This window comes from Vombatus ursinus, unplaced genomic scaffold (genome assembly GCF_900497805.2).
Source record: "Vombatus ursinus unplaced genomic scaffold, bare-nosed wombat genome assembly UNPS02014802.1, whole genome shotgun sequence".
In the NCBI taxonomy this organism is placed as follows: Eukaryota; Metazoa; Chordata; class Mammalia; order Diprotodontia; family Vombatidae; genus Vombatus; species Vombatus ursinus.
In genome coordinates, this window is record NW_020954580.1 from 17,658,802 (window position 1) to 17,667,333 (window position 8,532).

The following is an 8,532-nucleotide window of genomic DNA, read 5'->3' on the forward strand; positions in this document are numbered from 1 at the left end:
CTGCAGTTCATTGTGACCCAGCAGCTAATTTGACTCTGACTTTGAAGTTTATTTTGGGGAAATTCTGAGCCAAAGAACTGTTTGGGGACTATGGGAAAAATTGCATATTAACTAGTTGTATGATTTCTGACAGAAATGTAGGTTTAGGGATTTTCAAGCCAAGTGAGAGGTGGGCCCCTACACATTACAGGAGCCAGGAGGGTCATGAGAAAGAAGCCAGCTGAGAAGACTCAGAGAAGGTGATGAGGAAAAGGTGCTTACAGAAGACAGAACCTGGAAGCTGGAGCTGAGATGCTAGGAAAGAAGGCAACGGGCACGCTAATAGAACAGAGAAGCTGGGTAGAGCTGAACACACCCGCATAGAGAAAGGCAGGCTCTGCAGTTGACTCCAGGAGCTGACCTGTTTGGAGCTGGCTGGAGAAAGCAGCTTCCTCTTCTGTGGGAAAAGCTGGCTGGGGAAACGCTGCTTTGCTCTCTAGCTTCATCTCCAACTAGAGAGAGGGGAAATTCCTCAAAGACTTGCTTCTATTACCCTGTATAGCTTGAAAGGGAAAAATGCCCTCAAAGCCTATAGAGAGAAGAACTGAAGAGCTTTGCAGATCCTATGAATTATGGGAAATGTTTTTCCTTGAAAGTGTCATGCTGCCTTGTTGTTTGTCCTCTGTTCTCGAAGAGGACCATGACATCCGGGAGGTGATGCCTCGACATGGCAAATGAATTGGATTTAAGTGAGAGAGGGCTGTACAAAGTCACCAACCTCACTCCCTCCTCTGGAGAAGTCTGGGTCCAGTGGCAAAATATAGATCTGGGTGACTGGAGATGGCCCTGATGCAGTGTGAGACCTTGGCCTTTTTAAGCTAAGGTCTTTAACAGGTCTCAGTTTGTCTGAGGCAATGCTAGGTAAGAAATGATGGCCTCTTTATCTAGTTAAAAAAAAAAAAAATCGGTTTGGGAGGGGAACGAGGAGTAGATTTGGGAAGCTCTCAAGACTCCAAAGGCTGAGGTTAGCTAAAAGGACTCAATGCTGCTTCATTGGCCCAAGAGTATCTAAGAAGCAGTTTCATACATCAGCTCAGCAAAGCTGAGAAAAGGAGCAATCTTGCTGTGAGACCCCAGGCACGTGGGTTTCCCTGCTCGCGGACTTCACTACTAGGTTTCCTTCTGTCTGTAAGTTTGTGCCCACTCTCAGCCTCCTTCCATGGCCACCGTGTACATTGGTGGGAGAGTGTGACCTGAGTTTATGGGTAGACAGTTACATTTTCATTTTTCCTGCATGGGTAGACAGTTACATTTTCATTATTCCTGCTTTTGCCTTCTTGGTTAATTATGTTTGATGATTAAGAGTTAGTGGTAAAAAAAAAAGTTAGTAGTATCTTAATAACCCAGTGTTCAATAAACTTGAAAATATAGTTACCTAGGAAAGAATTTCCTGTTAGATAAGAACTTCAGGGAAAACTAGAAAGCAGTCTAGCAGAAACTGGACTTAGCTCAACATCCTACATCATATTCCATAGTAAATTCAAAATGTCTAAATAACCTGAATATTAAAGATTATATCGTTAAAAATTCAGAAAAAAAGCAGATCATATAGTTTTTACATCTGGGGCAGGAAATTAATTCTTAGCCTAAAGGAGACAGAGGCAATTAGAAAAGATAAGATACATTTGATTATGTGACATTTTGAATGATTTTTTGTCCTTTTTCTATTTTTTCTTTTCTTGAATAATATTTTATTTTCCCCAATTATATATAAAAACAATTTTTAACATTCACATTTTAAAATTTTGAGTTCCAAATTCTCTCCCTCCCTCTCTCCCCTTCCCCCTCTTTGAGATGGCAAGCAATTTGATATTAATTATAAATGTGCAATCATGCAAAACATATTTCTATATTAGTCATGTTACGAAAGAAAACACAGACCAAAAAAAACCATGAAAAAAATACAGTGCAATGTGCATTCAGATTCCATCAATTCTTTCTCTAGAAGTGGATAGCATTTTCATTCCGTGTCCTTTGGACCTGTCTTGGATCATTGTATTACTGAAAATAACTAAGTCATTCACAGTTGATTATTGAATAATGTTGCTGTTATTGTGTACAATGTTCTGGTTCTGCTCACTTCACTCTGCATCAGTTTATGTAAATCTTTCCAGGTTTTTCTGAAATCATCTTGCTCATTATTTCCTATAGCACAATAGTATTCCATTACAATCATATACTACAACTTGTTCAGCCATTCCCCAATTGATGGGTATCCCCCCAATTTCCAATTCTTTGCCACCACAAAAAGAGCTGCTATAAATATTTTGTACAAATAGGTTCTTTTTTTTTCTTTTTTTTTTTAATCTCTCTGGGATACACATCTAGTAGTGATATTGCTGGGTCAAGGGTACACACTTTTATAGCCTTTTGGCATAGCTCCAAATTGTTCTCCAGAATGGTTGGATCAGTTCACAATTCCACCAACGGTTCACTGGTGTCCCAATTTTCCCATAAACCCTCCAACATTTCTCATTTTACTTTTCTGCCCTATTAGCCAATCTGATAGGTATGAGGTGGTACCTCACAGTTGTTTTAATTTGCATTTCTCTAATCAATAGTGATATAGGGCATTTTTTCATATGATTATACATGGCTTTGATTTCTTCATCTTTTTCATCTTTTCATCTTTTTTGTCAACCATTTTGGAAACCAATTTGGAATTATACAAATGAAGTAGGTAAGTATTCTTTACCCTTTGACCCAGAGATTCCACTATTAAGCATATGCGCTAAATAGTTCATTGATAAAAAGAAAGGCTCCATATGCACCAAAATATTTGGTTTTTTTGCAAGGCAATTGGGGTTAAGTAACTTGCCCAGGGTCACACAGCTAGTAAGTGTCAAGTGTTTGGTCTGAGGCTGGATTTGAACTCAGGTGCTCCTGACTCCAGGGCCAGTGCTCTATCCACTGTGCCACCTAGCTGCTGCCACCAAAATATTTATAACAACACTTTTTGGGACTGCAAAGAACTGGAAACATTGAGGAATAGCTAAATAAATTGTAGTACATTAATGTAATGGAATATTAATGCACTGTAAGAAATGATGACTGTGATAAATATAGGGAAGCATGGAAACATTTCCGTGATTTGATGCAGAATAAAGTAAACAGAAATGAGAAAACAATATCTGCAATGACCACAACAGCGCAGATGGAAAGAACAACCACTATAAAATAATTGAAGATTAATGTTTCAAAATTATAAAGAACAAGCTTGGCCCCCAAAAACTAAATATGAGGAGACACCTCTCTCTATTCATTTCAAGAGGGTTGGTGGGGAGCATCCATGGATGTAGAACATTGCATATAATGTCAATTTTTTTTATGTACTGATCCATTTTGGTGATTTTTTTTCTATCCTACCTTTTTATTAAAAAAAATTATTGTTGCAAATGATGGCTCTTCGGGAGGCAGAGAACGAAAAGAATGGGGGGGATATAATTGATGTGAAAACAAAAAATATCATTACAAATCTACTTTTTAAAATTGAGTTAATGATGTCTTTGTGTTCAGTTTGGGTAAAAGGGAAGCACACTGGTGGGGACTCAGAAGCTATATTTATTAGTGTATACATATATTTCACCATATCAGAGATACTCATAGGACCCTGAAAATGAGTTGTAGTTGCATGGCCACACCTTTAGAGAATTATACCAATCTACCAGCATGTGTGCAGGTGGAGTGAGCAAGCAAATACTAGTCAGGGAGAGAGAGACCTGGAGAGATTTGGTAGGGGGATGGGAGAAGTTCTATGCCCTTGTACCACAGGCTTTTAAAAGGAAGTAGCAGGAGATGAGACTTCAAGGTAGGTTGAGTTCTTTCATCCAGCTCAGAAATTTTGTTATGCTATCTCTGAATTCTGTCTAGTTGTCTTCATCTATCCCAAACCAACTGTTCCATCTGACATGTTCCCTTAGATAGGATTCAAACATCCCATATTGCCCAAGTCCCTGCATATGTTCACATTTAATGATCGAGAAGACAGCGAGAGCATATGGAGAGGGAATGCTGACATTAAAAACTCTGCCTTTGCATTCTACATTTGCCTGCTCCTCTTTATCATATTACCAGCTTTTAGTCTGATGACTTTTTAACTGTCTTCCAGCTACTGAAGAAGGATAACACAGGTATGCAGAACAGAAGTACTTGGCTATTCAGGCCCTAAATTCCATCAGTCATCAACTTTAATAAAATAAGCTCAACTTACTTTAATTTTTAAAGTTTTCCTGAGAATTTGTATTTCTGTGAGTTTTCTGTTGGTTTGACTGAAGGATGAGCTTGTATTCTCTTAGTCCGTATTGCTAGCAGGGGATAGAATTCTGGACCTGGAGTTGGGAAGACCTGAGTTCAGATATGACCCCATATACTTACTAGCTATGTGACCTTGGGCAAGTCATTTAATTTGCCTGCCTCAGTTTCCTCAAAAGTAAAATGAGGACAATAACAGTACCTATCTGCAAAGGTTGTTGTGAGGATCAAATATCATAATGTCTGTAAAGTGCTTACCATAGTGCCTGGCACATAGTAGGTGCTCAATAAATGCTTCCTTCCTTCCTTGCTTGCTTTCTTCCTTCCTTGTCATGGTACATAGTTGCAGGGGTAATGGAGATACTGACAATTTCACAAGTAGAGAAGATCGAGTATTTTTGGTTGGGTGGATATTTTTGCAGCTAATTTTTGAAAACCTATTACTAGGGGATATCATGTGATAGAGTGGAAAGTGTCACATTTGGAGTATGATCTTGAGTTTGAAGTCCAATCCAGCTACTTATTTCTGTGTGAGCTTGAGCTACCACTAAACCTCTCTGAGACTCAGATTATTCATCTGAAAAAAGATTTTGGATTAGATATCCAATGAGAGGTTTGCACTATATAGATGACCTCTAAGGTCCCTCTCTGAAAGTAGGATCCTACGAAGGTACCATGAGATTTCTATCAAGTTACAGAATAAATTAAGGGTAAACAATATTGAAAGGAACTCCAAGGTTATTTTAGCTACCAGAATGGTTCGGGGCAGAAATATTCAATGATATAAATCATTATTTCCAATAATAATAGCTAACATTTTTATAGCGCTTTAAAGTTTATATAGCACTTTACAGATATTATCTCGTTTGATCTATGTTTATAAGCAAATCAATGTTCATCTGAAGTAACTGCATTAACTCAGAAGCTTCCATGATAATTCATGCCTGGGTTTTTCCTTTTTCCAATCATAGCTCTGCTGAGCAGGCTTCTTGCTGAATGAAATAGGTACCTGAATTTTATGAGATTTCTTTATCCTCAATACAAATGAGGTTGAGGTTGATCCCCTTCAAATTCACATATAAGCTTTTAAAATGAATTGATTTACTCATGAATTATAAGTGTAATGAGTGTCTGGAGTATGTCCAGACCCCCTGAGATGGCATCTCTCCACATAAGGGATGCTTGGAAGCTGCTTCTGGGAGAATTGTGATAATGTATAAGAAAGTGCCTTGAAGAGACAGACTGTAGAGTGTGAGTAGACATTCTGTAACTGATGGAAAAGGAGGCCTTTTGGTTGCAGAAGCATTCAAAGTTTTGTGTCAACTTTAATTATACTCTCTTGGCTCTTGGGGAGCTCAGTGACGAGTGAAGGGAGTCATCGGAAAGGTTCAGAGGGTTCCTTGGCATACCATTGTTCCAGAGTTATGCGACATTGACATCCTGAGGTATGAAGAAAGTAGAGCCTTCCTTGGCATTCCTTCCTTCCATAATCTGGTTTTGAAGTCAGCACAGCACTAATGCCTTGAGAAGCAAGGAATGATTTTGGAGAGTGAACTTCAGGAACCCAGTTCAATGGTAGCTGAAACTCAGGTTCATCTGGCAGTCATGCTAGAACTGAGGTTGTAGGAACTGAGCAAAATTTTGAGCCTAATTTCCACGCTGCCTCCCAGGTGGTATAGAACAGATTATGCCCCTGAGGTTTTAAGGGAAATGCTTATTCTTTTTTTCTGGCTATACCTTTATAAAAGCTACACAATGTTAAATGGTTCAATGGAACTAGGGTACTAGTTGCTGACCCCCCCATCAGTGGGTGGAGGGGATAGGGGTGAACACAGCCAAAGGGGGCTAGAGCTGATGGTAGAGAAAGAGATGCTCCAAACCCCTCAGGGTACCTTAGAACCCTGAAAGGGGTGGGGAGGAAAAGTTCCAAGCCTAGCTCTGAGAGAGTGGGCCCAGATCAATCCATGTTACATCAACCACATAAAAATAGTTTAAAACTTCACAAAAGCTGACAATCAATGAAAATCAAGGATTCAAGGATCTAAACCAGGCCCTTCAGACTATTGCTCTCCTGTTTAAAAGCCTCCATTGACTTCCTATTGCCTCTCAGATAAAATACAAGCTATTTTTTTTCCTTTTCTTTTCTTTCTTTCTTTCTTTTTTTTTGGCTAGGTAATTGGGGTTAAGTGACTTGCCCAGGGCCACACAGTCAGTAAGTGTCAAGTGTCTGAGGCCAGTAAAATATAAGCTCTTGAGCCTGGCTTTTAAAACCTTGCATAAATCACAGTGCCTGGCACATAGTAAGGGCTTAATAAATGCTGGTTGATTGATTGTTCTGGCTCAAAACTACTTTTCTATCCTTATTTACACTAATGGGTTACTGTTTCCCCAAATTGACATTCCATCTCCTACCTTGGTGCTCTTGTCTAAGCCATCTCCTGTGGTTGGAATGCAAAACCTTATCTCTTCCTCTCAGAATCCTTAAATCCTTATCTTTCTTCCAAGGTACCTCCTCTAAGAAGATAGCCTGGATTTCTTTCCCTCACCCCCTCTTCAAATGACTTCACATTTACTTCTCTGTGTATTTCTCCCTATGAATATGACTTTTTTGATGGCAGGGACCGTGCTGTTTTTGTCTTTGTATTTTTAGTACCAGGCAGGGCCTCGTACATGATAGGGACTTTAGAAATGCTTGTTGAATCGAACTGAGTTGAGTTGAAATGGATTGACTCATGTGAGGTGTGAAAGGGAAGACTGCTAGCAAGGAGGAGTGGCAAGGCATCAGGCAAGGCTTCCAGAAGAAAGCAACATTGGAGCTGAGTTTTACAGGATCAATCGGCTCCTGGCTCACCTATCTAGCCATTTGGTTTAGGCCCTCATCGCCTCTTGCCTAGATTACTGAATAGCCTCTTCACCGTCTCAAGTTTCTCCTCACTCCAGTTCATCCTACACAGTGCTGCCAAGAAATTTTCCTTAAAAACAGATCTGCCCATGGGATTCTCCTATCCAACCCACTCCAGTGGCTTCCTATTACCTCTAGGATCAAATATAAACTCCTCTGTTTAGCTTTTAAAACCCTATCCAACCTGGACTCAGCCTGTCTTTTTAGCTTCACTGGACATTAGCCTCCCTCCGGCCAAACTGACCTTCTGTCTCTTCTCACACACAGCATCCGACTTCCCGCCTCCGTATCTTGAACCAACTGTCCCCCAAGCATAGAATGTACTCCCTTCTTCTTCTTCTTCTTCTTTTTTTAGGCAATTGGGGTTAAGTGACTTGCCCAGGGTCACACAGCTAGTAAGTATCAAGTGTTTGGTCTGAGGCCAGATTTGAACTCAGGTCGGGCCAGTGCTCTATCTACTTCATCTCCCTTCTTCTGTAAGCCCCAGTTCAAGCACGGTCTTATGTAAAAGAAGCCATTACTGATTCCTCCACCCTTTAGTACTCTCCCTCCCAAACTACCTTGTATTGAACTACTTTTTGTATATTCATATTGATGAATTTTATATTTATTCTGTCTGCATTTTATAGATGTATTTGTTGTCTTCCCCATTAGAGGTTGTTTCATTCCTTTAACTTGTATCGCCGTGCCTAGCACATAGTAGGTGCTTAATAAATACCTATTGATTGATTGACAGATCAGAATCTGTAGGTATAAAGAGGGATAATGAAGGGGCATTCCAGAAAAAGGGAACAGTTTGCAGTCAGACAGTCATTAATTCTAATCGATTCAAATAAGTGAGATTCTAGATCTCTTGTAGGCAAATGTTTCCAAAATGCTAAATAATCATTCGAAAGTGTTCTCCCAACTCTTAATTTAAACCTCCTTTGTTTCAGCCTAAATCCAGCACTCTTTCCCCCACTGATCACCACGAAGAAGTAACTTCAAAAGTATTTTTACAGCAGGATCACATCCCTCTCTACCAGACTCATTCTTCTTTTTTGACTTCATAATCTTAGTTTCTTCATCTTCTTCCTAATAGGTTGTCTACTCTTGGCCATTTTTATAGTCTTTCGCCAGCCTTCTGAAGATACATGGACCTTCCTCAAAAGGTTTCTTAAAACTGAAAACAAAATGTCTAGTGAAGTCCTTCCCTATGACAAGCAAAGAAATGGATTTATTTTAAATATCTTATCCATGACATTTCTGATGAGTAATTCTAAAGCACAGCTTAACCTTACTCCAACATATTTTGGAAAAAATACACTATATTTATTTAGATGTTCTGTTAGGGAGTTGAA